At 40.9% G+C, this 7,757-nt stretch overlaps 1 long non-coding RNA gene across 1 annotated transcript; it reads left to right on the top strand.

Moving 5' to 3' along the window:
• Window positions 1-2,023: 2,023 nt before the first annotated feature.
• LOC308188693 lies at window positions 2,024-6,211 on the top strand. Its single transcript, XR_013945701.1, has 3 exons — window positions 2,024-4,253; window positions 4,344-4,432; window positions 4,906-6,211. It is a non-coding gene; the product is annotated as an uncharacterized lncRNA (long non-coding RNA).
• Window positions 6,212-7,757: the final 1,546 nt, after the last annotated feature.

The raw sequence follows: 7,757 nt of genomic DNA, 5'->3' as shown, positions 1-7,757 counted from the left end.
GGAGCCAAGAATGCACACCGTCCCTGAATTTATCTCCAAGGGACTGGAGAAAGGAAATAATTCAGAGCCTTCTTATACCCATCTAAGTCTCTCTTTCTATCTCGTCCTGCAGGCCTTCATCTGTAGTCTCGGTGGCACAGTGGCAGACGCCACTCTGGCACTACTTCTGAGCTGTTCTCTGAGAATTAAGTGTGATTTGATACAGGGTCAGGTTCTAACAACCTCACTCAGAGTGACCCATTACCATCTAACTCTACCAGAAGGATGCCCAGAGTTAAGGGATCTGACCACAGGCTGTTATTTGTGATCCTACCAAGTGATTCAGAATGCCAGGTGGAGTCCCCACCATGTCCTCGGACCACAAGTCTGCAGGCACATCTCTGGACATGGCCAGAGTGTACTCTCCAAAGGATGCTGAGACTCAAATACCAGAGAGTCACTTGGTCATAGCAGACTGTCCACAAGATGGCTATGGTGATAGTAGGTGGATGGGATAGAGCATGGGCCACGTTTATGGCAGCCCAGATTTCTTCAGTCCCCTGAAACTGCCTAGTCCAAAGGAAGGCCATCGGCATTCATCGAAAAGCACATAGGTAGCACTATTCCCTAGTTTATTGTAGCTCTTCACCTGCAAGCGTGCTACTGCATGCCACTTAAAACACTTTTTTTCCTTTGCTTTTTAGTTCCTAGACCAACCTCAAGATGCGTAGATGGGGGAAACTGTGGCAAAGGAACAACACTGCGCTCGTCCGCTTCCTGCTGCTGCTGGGTCTGCCTGGGTCTACCTGAGGTTTGACCCCTATCTCTCCTGCACAGCTGCCCCCAGCAGATGTCGTGCCCATCGTGTGGATGTGCTACTCATCAAGATAAAAGGAATAAGAATCTACCTCAAAGCACTTAGGTATGATTAAATAAAGGAGGCCATTTCCTGTGCTGCTAATCTGGTGCCTTTCAAAACCACTAACTTCACTTTTTGAAAAGTTACCATCTTTTAATTCTCATGGGTCTCTTCTACAGTTCTCCTCCTCCTTCCTGGGAAGGGGTGATCCACTTCATGATACGACAGTAGCTCACAGGGCTGATTAAACTGAACTCTGTGCAACACAAACAGTGATTTTTCATGTACAAAATGAAAGAATTGAACTGCTCTCTCTTTTGAGTTTTGTCTGGGTCAGGATACCCAATTAACCTGCAGGTTCCTGTACTGGCAGTTACCTGCTCTTTGCTTTGAAATCAAGTCACTCTCCTGTTTTGGAAGCTCTACTGCTCTGAAAGCCTTCCTGTTCTTTAATATGGTAGAACAAAGCAGAAGCAGCTACGGTGAAAAAATGAAAACACAGGCTCATTCCATATGGCCTCTTACTATACAATTGAGTATTACTGTCTAAAGTTCAATAACATCTTAACTGCTTGGCCACTAAGAGACAGGCTATTTTAGGACTCTAATATTTGGTGAGTATGTATGAAGTCAAGTAAGACTCTAAGTTATACAGTCCCACTCATACAACTTCCAGGGTTTAGACTTTGTAACCTGCTTGCATTTTTTTTTTCTTTTGGTGCCATTCTCATTTCCAGAAACTCTGCCAGATTATATACGTCGCTGTGCTTTTCAGATTAGGCACCTGATGCTATGTAGCTTCTTTCAGAATGCTCTAATGTTTGCTAATCCTACTTTTTTTTTTTAATTTCTTTTTTTTTGGCTTCCAGGATTTGTTTATAAACAGGAAATATTTGTTTATAAACAGGAGTTGAAACATATGAGAGTGAAGCAGTGAGTGTGACTAAGCAGGCTCTTACCTGCAATATCCATACAAAATAGCCGTTGAGCATGTGAGGAAGGACTGTGCATGGGCAGTGAAGCCCAATCTCTTCTAGGCGTAATAAACCCCAAGGCTACAGCCATGGTGCTTGACACTTGAAGTGCAACACGCATCTGATCACAGTGAATGCATCACATGCCTCAGCTTTGGACGGCTACTCTGTGAATGTGTGTGTTGAGCAAAGCAAAAATGGGCAAATAAAATAGGCAAAAATGGGTTAGATGTGTCAGATGCAGGGGGCATGTGGTGCACAGAGCACAATCCTTATCTCCATCTCATGGGAGATGGGAAACTGACTGTCATGATTTGTCAGAGCCCATCTCTGCTCACTCTGCCCAGGATTATTGGTAGTACTTAAGTAATCAAAATCTGCAGAAAGCAATATGCAACTGATGTTTCTCTGTCGTGTGGTGTGGTGTAGTTGTTTACACACTGAGGCTGCCTTTCCCTTATCCAACACCATGGACAGTCTTTTACATTTGGGCAAAAGGATGACAAAGTCAGCACGATAATGTAAGGTGCAAGAAAACAGAGAGTGAGGTTTGTAGCACAAAGAAATCTACATTTTTTCTATCTGGTGTTTTTTGTTGTTATTGTTGGTTTGTTTGTTTGTGTGTGTGTGATTTTTGTTTGTTTGTTCATTTGTTTTTCCCTATAAATACAGGCTTTTGGATAGATCTCACTAATCTGTGACTTTGAAAAGGATGTTTTAGAAGTGATAGAAATCAGTGCAAACAGTATTCTCTTCTTTCCCTCGATCAGCCTTTAGTCAGGGTGATTTTAAAATATATGCACTGTTTTGGAGCTGACATTTTTGCTCCAACTTTAATTTCACACGTGTGCCACAGATTGTAAGCCTCTACCACACCATAAAATTAAATCATATGTGCAAGAACATCCTGTGCTAGCCACACGGAGGCTGACCACTAAATCTCCCAGAAATGTTAGCTTTTCTGCATCCCAAGACTGTTTCAAAGCTTCACATCATTACAATTCCCTGGGTTTCCACCTCTTTCCTTGACAGCCATCTGGTCCGACCACACTCCAGCTGCAGTCAGGCTTCCCTCGCCACTTACACCTGATCTTTTGACTCAGCACACCTGAAACAATTCTCGCTCAATCTATCAAGCAATATAAAATTAGACAATCAACACTACTAACATAGTAGGGAGGGAGAGTAGTGTAAGGAGTGCTTGTGTGGTAGGCACTGAGTGCTTACAAACTGCTAATGAGTGGTGGTGGGGGGACCTGAGACAGGGAGGAAGAAGTTGCTATGCTCTGAGTGTACCTTGTCACAAAGCTTAACACCCTTTTCATAGTACTGATGTTTTTTTCTCCCCTCTCGTTTTCTCTATATTTACATTTTGAAACAAAATTCTGGATTGAATATTTTCTCCACAGAACATTTGAAAAAAAAAAAAACTAACTAAAAATCTTTTATATCAGCTTTCTCAAGCTCTTCCAAACAGCAGTCTTTTGCTGGTTTATTTAGGTTAAAACACGCTGTCCTATATCGGCAAGAAATCTGCTACGGGACAGATCCAGCATGATTACAAGAGATGGAAAAAGTTCAAAAAGTTTAAGGTCTGGTTTGGTTTCCATGAGGCTGAACCTCTGGGAATCACTGCTTCCTGTTTGGGGGTCTGGATTTGGAAATAACAAGAACAGGGATTATTGCTTTTAATATTATTTTCTGCTGCTGGTTTTAGGCCAAATCTGGGAGAGCAGAGGTGCTCAATTACTTTAATGAGAAAATACAACAGTTTTTCAGCCTGGAAATAGATTTGTTTGTGGTTTGTATTCCATGCTTGGTTTTTATTTTATCATTGAATACAGCGGCCTACCTCTGGACCTCTGTTGCATGGTAGACCTATCGGAGCTTTTTAATTCATGAAAATATTGCTCTTGTGTTACTTCTGTTACTGCCCCAGCAACCACAGAAACATAATTTCTGTTAATATGTTTTTGTGTTTCTCATAAATAGCCAGAGTCTGTTCATAATCCCTGCTAGAGTGCAGTTGACTTCCACGGAGCAATTCCAGATTTACAATGATCATCATTAAGAGTTGTTTTACCACCAGGCTCATAGCAATGACTTAATTAAAATTACTTTTGCCGACGTTACTCCTTGATTTTCCAGTCAACAAACCTTAAAGGAGATTTCTTCACTGGCCAGCCCGGAGAGCCTGCGTGATGCCTCTCGCATCCTTCCTTCCCCTCTCTGCCTTGCCGTGCCCGGGCTCCCCGCAGCAGACCCCTCTCGCACGCACTGCTTGATAGCAACGGGGTCAGCAGCGAGCATAGAGTTCAGCGCTATAGAAGTGGAAACAGAAAGCAGCCATGGGCAATTAACCAGGGCTGCGACTGCTTATGTTTGGTTCCTACTTCCATTTCTGTTTCCATGGAAATGGACATCAGATCATTGGGAATAAAGTAAATTTGCTATTTCCCCTCACCTTAATATCAGCCAGGCTATACAATCCAAATAAATCCGAACTTATCTAATTAAATGTGATTTTACAGATCTTTTCTTTCATTGATATAAACTGACAAAAGCAACATCGGTTTTGAAGTACGCAGAGGCTATTGGCTGTCCTTTGGGAAAGGAGTTGGTAAGTTTGCCCACCCCTTTTTGCTTTGAAAGGTATCAAAACATGCAAACATCCACCCTACCCCTTGCTCTGTGTTCCTGCCTGCCCATTAATATTGTCGAGCTGAACAGTACTCATCACTTGCCCATTAGGGGTCATTTAAGCATAAATGACCCCCCTTACAGAGATTGTGTGGGTTAAAGACCTCTTCTTTGTCTGGCTGTTGAGGCTTTGAGGTTCATTTGTATTGCAGAGCAGCTGCAAAAAAAAAAAAAAAAAAGTTCAAGCCCACCTTTAAAGGTCATATCGTCTCAGAGGAGGAGCTTTGACCTAGAAGGGCTTCCCAGGTGAAAAGCTCAGGGATTGGGAACAAAGGAAAAAAAAAAAAAAAGTGTTTTTTAAGCTTTCACTGTGAGAAAGCTGAGAAAGATGAGACTTATATGTTCATTTACAAAAGACAGAGTACAGACTGGACACTTGATTTCTCCCTCCAGATGTGAAGCTGATCTACAAAACTGTCTGACCTGTAGGGGGATGACAGCAATTTTCATTTTGTCTTGTGACACAACAGATCAGACAGACAAAATCTCAAGGGCTGCTTTCAACAAAAATGTCCCATGTCACAAGTCAATATTCTTCCAGTTGTATCAGCTGCCTTTACTGGTCAACGCATGAAGGCAACACTGGAAACAACCTGATATTCCACCAATGTATGTCACCCACCAGAAGATGCCTCATACTTTTCCTTACGGCACCCCTGACTTTGTTAAACCTAAATAACTAACAAAAACTTGCCATGAAAATAGCACAAAATAGTATTTCTGCGTGGATTGTCATTACACTTGCAATTCACAGTTACTGAAAGCATAAATATCATTGCTGTGTTAATGCAAATTCAATGTCAATAAATGCAAATTCAATGCCAATAAGTGGCTTGTTTTCCAATGGTGTTCATTTTACAGCAGGTAGTTGGCGAAAACAACCTGTGTTGTTTCCCCATGTCTACCAAAGTGTTAATTTCTGGTGCCCACTAACAAGAACAGTAAGAAAGCAAACAATCAAAATGGATCTATATAGGATTGTAGGTTTAAACCGTTTAATTACTGTAGCTGTAGCTGGTTCTTGCTAATGCATGGATCACAAAAGCTTCACTCCTGTGGAAATCAGTCATGCGTGGGAGATCAGGAATTACAGACTTCACCAACGTGAGGGATTTACTCTGGTCATTTAAAGAGGTTTCCTCCAGTGACAAAAGCCTTGTGCCTGATACTAATGCACAGTATGTAGCTAATTTACTTTAAAGTAGCCTATAACCTAATCATAGGCAGTCTTAAAATATACTTCTTTAAATGACTCATATCAAATGCTTCAGTCATAACATACATCTCTCTCTCTCTCTTTTTTTTATTCTTTTTTAAAATTTAGATCCATCACTGTTGAAGTTGCAACCATGTCTTGAGGAAGTGGAGAAAGCTAGATGATAGGTAACTACATGCTGTCAGTGGTAAAAGGTCTGATTTCTCCTATCTATCCTAAAGGCAAGCTTCAAGCTCTCTTTTTCTGCCATATCTGTCATAGTGGTCACTATCACAATGATGAATACAATCTCCAAGACAAATCTATCTATATGAGTTTCCTTCCCCGAAATCCATTATATATTCATTTATAACTTAGGGCAAATACATAGGCCGTTGAAACTAGTGTGATCACCAACAGATGAACATAGATCAGGATCTAAGTCCACAGTACTGGAGCCATTCTCAAAGTACTGGGAAATTAGAACATTAAAGAATGAATGAAGCTGAAGCCTATTAAGTATCATTTAGATTTGCACAGAAATACACACGAAGGGCAGGAAGCAGAGTGCAAGATATTTAAGGAGCGCAGTATACAAAATACAATAGCTGGAATTGTGGATTGAGGTCTAGTCTGCAGTGGTGGAGTCACACTGGCAAGATTTCCTAGGGGTGATGCAACATATGCTGATAAATAAGTTAATATGCAGGTACAGCCCCTATTTATTCTACAATTCTAGTAAAGCTGTACAAGGTAAATCATACATTTTGGATAAAACTGCATCTACACTTTACCTTTTATTTCAATAAAAATCTTATTTTAAAGAGCCGTACCCCTTATCTACGCTACAATCAAGCTCCTAGTTTAGATCTTGTCTAACTTTCATTTTGTAGAGTAGATCCCAGGGACTCTTCTGCTACGTGTATTGGTTTTGCTCATACCTCAGAAGACTTTTTTTAAGTATTAAGAAAGATTTAAAGTGAAGGCCTGTTAAAGGATAATAAATACCTGAAGAAGAATGAGGAAATACATTGAAGCTGAATCACTGCTGTGTCACGCCAGTTTTTCCCTTTTACTCTCGAGATGCCACTGAAATCAATGAAGTTACAGTTACTTAAAGATGTAGCATTATATGGGCGAACCAGGTACATCATGTTGCAGTAAATGACTAGAGCTTGCTGGCAGACTTGCTCAGAATCAAGTATGCCCCCTTAAATTTCACACTATTTACACAATCTTGTAACAGCAAAGCAAAACAAGAAGTTCAATGTGCAGTCAGAACAAAATCTTTTTACTCTGGTCTAAGTATTTAGCCAATACAGTATCACAGAAACATTGATTTCTGTTCCCAGCCTAAGAATCCTCCTGATAGTCTCATACAGAACCAAAGAACCAGCACAATCTCTTCTTTTATGGCTAAGAAAATGCAAAGAGAATCGTTATCCCTGGGAAAGATTTCTCTGATAGACGAGGAAGGACTGTTCATTAGTGTCATGAATGATGCTGCCTCCTTTTTATGCAACTTGCATTCACTGATGCTGGCACTGTCAGAGTCTCCAACTGTGTGCACAATTCAGTTCATCGAACAAGGCAGCATCCTTTCCAGATACACTCAACGTGCGGTATTATGGTTTGGAAATTCATTCCACTGAAGAGAAACATGAATTATTTCAATTCTGCACCACCACCCCCAAAAAAATAAAAAGCCACACAGTCTATGCCTTCTTTTTTCCATGCTATTAGGGAGATTATCAGGAAAAGATAAACACAGCAGTTGTTCAAGGTCCCACACAAGCAAAACAAGGACCGCAGGCCACTCCACACACAGCACTGAGCCATTGCTCTGTTTACTTACAAGACGTGAAATAACACATTTTTCAACTCTTCTTTTAAAATAATTATTCAGTGATGGCAGAGCAATTTTACAAATTTTTAAACTGGAAAAAAAGCCCCAGACAGGCACGGTTTTAAGTCCCCTTTGTTCTCAGCCATTTCGTTTGGTGTATTTAGCATGGCAACATGTCACTCTGCTGGGAAAGGCTGCCTCTCC

The sequence above is a fragment of the Anser brachyrhynchus genome, assembly GCF_964034855.1.
Source record: "Anser brachyrhynchus genome assembly, chromosome: 2".
In the NCBI taxonomy this organism is placed as follows: domain Eukaryota; kingdom Metazoa; phylum Chordata; class Aves; order Anseriformes; family Anatidae; genus Anser; species Anser brachyrhynchus.
Note: the sequence above shows the minus strand (reverse complement) of the source record. Positions and strands in the feature narration are given on the sequence as shown.